The sequence below is a fragment of the Triturus cristatus genome, chromosome 4_2 (genome assembly GCF_964204655.1).
Source record: "Triturus cristatus chromosome 4_2, aTriCri1.1, whole genome shotgun sequence".
In the NCBI taxonomy this organism is placed as follows: Eukaryota; Metazoa; Chordata; class Amphibia; order Caudata; family Salamandridae; genus Triturus; species Triturus cristatus.
Window position 1 is genome coordinate 983,816,875 of NC_140586.1, and position 6,000 is coordinate 983,822,874.

General features: G+C 51.7%; 1 protein-coding gene across 1 annotated transcript in view; it reads right to left on the bottom strand.

The window, feature by feature from the left end:
- LOC146839211 (uncharacterized) overlaps positions 1–3,151 on the bottom strand; it is a 173,898-nt gene extending 170,747 nt beyond the window's left edge. Inside the window, exon 1 of the mRNA XM_085603233.1 lies at positions 2,869–3,151. The gene's annotated coding sequence lies outside the window, so the exon portion shown is untranslated. The remainder of the gene's footprint in view (positions 1–2,868) is intronic.
- Between the last annotated feature and the right edge of the window lie 2,849 nt (positions 3,152–6,000).

Genomic DNA, 6,000 nt, shown 5'->3' on the forward strand with positions numbered 1-6,000 from the left:
GAACTTGTCCTGCCACCTGAAAGGGTCTCCAGCGGCCTTGATTACTCCGGTATTCAAGCTGCTCTCGAATGGGAGTTACTTGATGCTGAACGATCAAGGTTGCTGTGACATGCTTCCGGGCATTGCCTATCTGGTCACTGTGAACTCCAGGGTTACAGGGCTCGAAAAATCTGAAAAATGGTACTAGTCCTGCAGGACTAGTACCTTGAAAAATCTCCTCGCCCTAACAGTGACCTACTTGACCTCCGTCTCTGAAAGCGGAGCAAAAGTGACAAGATAACAAGATTTAAAGGCATTTTTATTGCTCATTTGCTTTGTGAGCAATAAAAAGGCCTTTAAATCTTGTTATCTTGTCACATTTGCTCCGTTTTCAAAGACGGAGGACAAAAATTAGTATGTTTTCCTACTCGCCAGAAAGGGCGAGTAGGACCTAAAAATAGCTCGACCTCATAAAATTTACCTCGCAAATGCGAGCGGTCGAGTGGATTTGTCGAGTATTGTTTCACCCAATGAATGCAGTCTGGGAGGTGCAGTTATGGCCTTCGTTGAATGTTTCCTTTATACAGTTTGATACTTTGAGCAGAATGAAAGCCATTCTTTTACAGCAAACCGTACCCTTAACCTCCGCCTGGGAGACCTTTGATCTTCAAATCGCAAGAACCTCAGCTGAGACACAGGCACTTATACATACAAACTGCCCCTTTCATTTCACAGAAATGGTGGGTCGTATCTTTAATATGTCTGATACGAGTGGTATTGTACACCTATTTAAGACCATCGGGTCAGGCTTGTTAAGCACCTTTCAGAGAGTCCTCAGAGTTATTCCAAATTTTATACACTACGTATTTGGAAGCATTTTTGTAGGTCTTCCGCTAATCCTGTTATTAATAGCAGGAATCCTGATTGTTATTTTTCTGCAACGCAATGGATGGCCCGATCACCAACGAGATGGCAAAAGCACTCTTGGAGCGTAAATATCGTGAACGCATGGTACAACATCTGGGCACATCTAGCCTACGGGAACTGAGCGCCTCTTGGTTCCTGTCCTTTAGACCAGTTTGGATGGACTGCATCTTACCTGTTCTTCGATGCCTGATTTGCAGAGAAGAATGCGTGTTGGATCTCTGTCTGACAGTTCCACCGGCTACGCCACCGGACATGAATACCATGCTGGAACCCGTGAGGGCCCATGCTCAGCAATGTTCCCAGCGTATTCCTATATTGATGGCTGCATTCCTCAAGAACCCACAGGTGCCCTTTGCAAATGCTGGGTTGAGCATCAGCTCCTCCACCAGCACTTAGGTATCGACTACAGCCCCAGCTTCTTCGGCACCAGCTATTGGCGGTTCTGAATATCATCTGTGCTCTATTGACGTGCTCTGCGAGGTGTTACAGGGATCGTCCTCTCCAACGGCGAGCAACGACAATGTTGCGTCTCCTAGCCAGGACACTTAATCTGAAATTGGCTCATCGTGTGCTGGGAAATAATTCAGCTTTTTCTTTTCTGTTTCGAAACTCAACTAAATTTGGATCATTTTATAAATTGACACTTTCACTGGAAAAGCATGGCCTTCAGACGCTTGTAGTGGCTTGACTTAAATAAATGAACTAACTAGGAATTTGGCTTAAGTGACAATTCCAATACTAACTTTTGGCAATAATTCTTTTTTGTCCTTTTTCACATTAGACAATTTTTAAGTGGTTTTAAAGACAATGTTTTTTTACGACGCTCACTGATAGTTTCATGCGCCGCTACCTAGTAGTAGTTCGCTAGCATTTATTATTGTTGATTGTTCGGAAGAGGAGTGGGTGTTATGTTCCATATAGGTACCCTAATATAGGCCCGGGTAACATCATATACCTTCACCTACATCATTTCCCCTATACTACACAATAACGAGCTTTTAGGATTGAACCTTTACCTAGTTCTAGTCCTGGGAGCAGAAGGAGGGTCTTTCCCTGAACAATAGCCTCCTATAACTTCATCAATGGACTCATACAGTATGAATGAATATTCATGAGGATTCTTGGAAACCAGGCAGAAGCTACACCACCTGCATAATATCCACGTACAAGGTTCATCCCCTACGTCATTCTCAAATCCAACAATGGCTAATACAAGGGACAAAGAAACCCTAGATAGGATTCTCATTAAGGACAGAGGAGCCCAGATGTCATTCCACCCCATACAGCGTCTCTGACTCCGCCCTGAGCCTCGGGCGCTATGCACAGGCCCCGAAGAGAGACACTGCTCCCCTGGACAGGCCTTTCTTCCTCTGCACCCCTGGACAGGCCTCTCCTCCTCTGTACCCCTGGACAGGCCTCACCTCCTCTGTACCCCTGGACAATCATCACCTCCTCTGTACCCCTGGACAGGCCTTACCTCCTCTGCACCCCTCTGGACAGGCCTCTCCTCCTCTTCTCCCTGGACAGGCCTCACTTCCTTTGTACCCCTGTACAGGCCTCATCTCCTCTGCACCCCTATGGACAGGCCTCACCTCCTCTGCCCCCTGGACAGGCCTCACCATATCTGACCCCTGGACAGTCCTCACCTCCCCTGCACCCTTGGACAGGCCTCTCCTCCTCTGCACCCCTGGACAGGCCTCACCTCCTCTGCATCCCTGGACAGGCCTCTCGGTGCTTCTCACAGGAGCTCTCGGTTTTCATTAAGGACAGAGGAGCCCAGAGTTCATTCCACACCATACAGCGCCTCTGACCCCGCCCTGAGCCTCAGGGCGCTATGCACAGGCCCCCGAAGAGAGACACTGCTCACCTGGACAGGCCTCACCTCCTCTGCAACCCTGGAGAGGCCTCACCTCCTCGGCACCCCCAGGCCTCACCTCCCATGCACCCCTGGACAGGCCTCACCTCGTCAGCACCCCTGGACAGGCCTCTCTTCCTCTGAACCCCTGGACAGGCCTCTCCTCTTCTGCACCCCTGGACAGGCCTCTCCTCCTCTGCACCGCTGGACAGGCCTCTCCTCCTCTGCACCCCTGGACAGTCCTCACCTCCTCTGCACCCCTGGACAGGCCTCTGCTCATCTGCCCTTGGACAGGCCTCTCCTCCTCTGCATCCCTGGACAGGCCTCTCGGTGCTTCTCACAGTAGCTCTCGGTTTTCATTAAGGACAGAGGAGCCCAGAGTTCATTCCACCCCATACAGCGCCTCTGACTCCGCCCTGTGCCTCGCGGCGCTATGCACAGGCCCCGAAGAGAGACACTGCTCCCCTGGACCTGCCCAGTGGCGCCGGGGGCAGGAATGTGGCTCGGACCGAGGCGCTTTAATACCACACACCAGACACGAGGCGCTACACACGAGGCACGTGTTCATCCCTCAGAATAAGGAAAATGACGCAAATGTCCTGATCCATCTTATCTTTCAGCCCCGGTACCTGGTTCCGGTGATGCTGCTGCCCCCCTCTCCAAAAAGTGACCTTTAACCCGGAAGTGTCCTCTCTTGGAGGGGTCAGATCTCCTGGGGTATTTCTGACTTGTGGTGATGTTCGTGTCTTGTGCAGCTGACACTGCACCCCACTGTACCCCACTACTGATGTCTGTCCCTCTAGGGGTGTTATACTGTGTGTATCTCTTCTTGTGCACAACTTGAGATAATAAATGTTTAATACGAGGCGCCTCGACTCCCCCCGCCTCGTTCACGCTTTATAAACATCCTAAAAAAAATACAGAATAAACCCCCCCCCCCTCCCCCCGCCCCCCGCCCCGGGGGGACTGCTGATGCCTCCCCCTGGGACCCCTGTAGTAGGTTAGGAGGGGCCCCTCTGCTTCTCCTGTGGGAGGGGCCCCTGTGCTTCTACTTGTGGGGGGGGGGGGGCTGCTTCCCCATGTGGGACGGGCCCTTGTGCTTCACCTTGTGGGAGGGCCCCTCACCGTCTCCTTGTGTGAGGGCCCCTCTGCGTCTCATGTGAGAGGGCCCCCTCTGCTCCTCCTCGTGGGGGGAGGGGGCTTCGCTTCTTCTGTGGGAGGGGCTCCACTGCTTCTTCTGGGAGGGACCCCTCTGCTTCTCCGTGTTGGAGGGGCCCCACTGCTTCTTCTCATGTGCATGGAGTCCTTCTCAGTCATGCCTCAGACATGCTTCTGTCTCTCATACATTCACCTCTTACCTTCTTGTACCAAAGGCCCTCTTCACAACCACCCAACCTCATCCACAACCACACACCAGACAGGGACAGCCACACACCAGACAGGGAGAACCACACACCAGACAGAGAAAGCTACACACCAGACAGGGACAACCACATACAAGACAGGGACAACCACACACCAGACAGGGACAACCACATACAAGACAGGGACAACCACACACCAGACAGGGACAACCACACACCAGACAGGGATAACCACACACCAGACAGGGGAAACCACACACCTGACAGGGGTAATCAAACACCAGACAGGGACAATCAACCATCAGACAGGGATCAGACAGAGACCAGCACCCATCAGAAAGGGGCAACCATACACCCGACAGAGAGAACCAGCCACCAGACAGGGACATCCACATACCAGACAGGGACAACCACACACCAGACAGGGACAATAATACACCAGACAGGGACAACCACATACAAGGCAGGAACAACCAGAAAGGGACAACCAGACAAGGACAACCACACACCAGACATGGACAACCATACACCAGACAGAGACAACCACACACCAGACAGGGACAACCACACACAAGAAAGGGACAAGCATACACCAGACAGGGACAACACCACTCCAGACAGGGACAACCAGACAGGGACATCTACACACCAGACAGGGAAAGACATACACTAGACCGGGACAACCACACACCAGACAGAGTCAACCACATACCAGACAGGGACATCCACTCACTAGACAGGGACAACCACTTACAAAAACAACCACAGACCAGACGAAAGACAACCACAGACCAGACAGGGACAACCACACCCCAGACAGGGTCAACCGCATAACTGACAGTGACAACCACTCACCAGACAGTGACAACCACACACCAGAAATGGACAACCACACACTAGACAGAGAAGACCAACCACCAGACAGGGACAACCACATACCAGACAGGGGCAATCATACACCAGACAGGGACAGCACACCAGACAGGAACAACCACACACCAGACAGGGACAACCAGACAGGAACAATCACACATCAGACAGGGACAACCATACACCAGACAGGGATAACCACACACCAGAAAGGGACATCCACACACCAGACAGGTCAAACAAATACCAGACTGGGACAACCACATACAGGGACAACCACACACCAGACACGGACAACCAAAGACAAGACAGGGACAACCACATCCCAGACAGGGACAACCACACACCAGACAGGGAGAGCCACACACCAGACAGGAGCAACCACTCACCAGACAGGGACAACCAGACATGGACAACCACTTACCAGATAGGGACAACCATACACCAGACAGGGACAACCACACACCAGACAGGGACAACCACACACTAGAAATGGACAACCACATACCAGACAGGGACTGAGACACACCAGAAAGAGACAACTACACACTAGTCAGGGACTGCCACATAGCAGACACGGACAGACACAGACCAGACACGGACAACCACACACCAGAAAGGGACAACAGCACACATGACAAGGACAAACACACACCAGACAGGGACACACCAGACAGTGACAACCACACGCCAGACAGGGACAACTACACATCAGACAGGGACAACTGCATAGCAGTGCAGAGCAGACAAATGTGCATTCAGTAGCAAATGTTATGGTTTGTGTCCAGTCCACACTGCCTCAGAACATCTTTAACATACAGAAGCCTGTGTTTGAATTAATTCGCACGAAGCTTGCAAATACCACAGTTCATTTGTTTCCAGGGACACACAGGCATTCATAGGCACACAGAGGTACAACACCCACAGGCACTCAAAGGCACATACATGCAAACATGCGCACATAGAGGCACACACAGGCCCACACAGGCACTCATAGGCATGCAC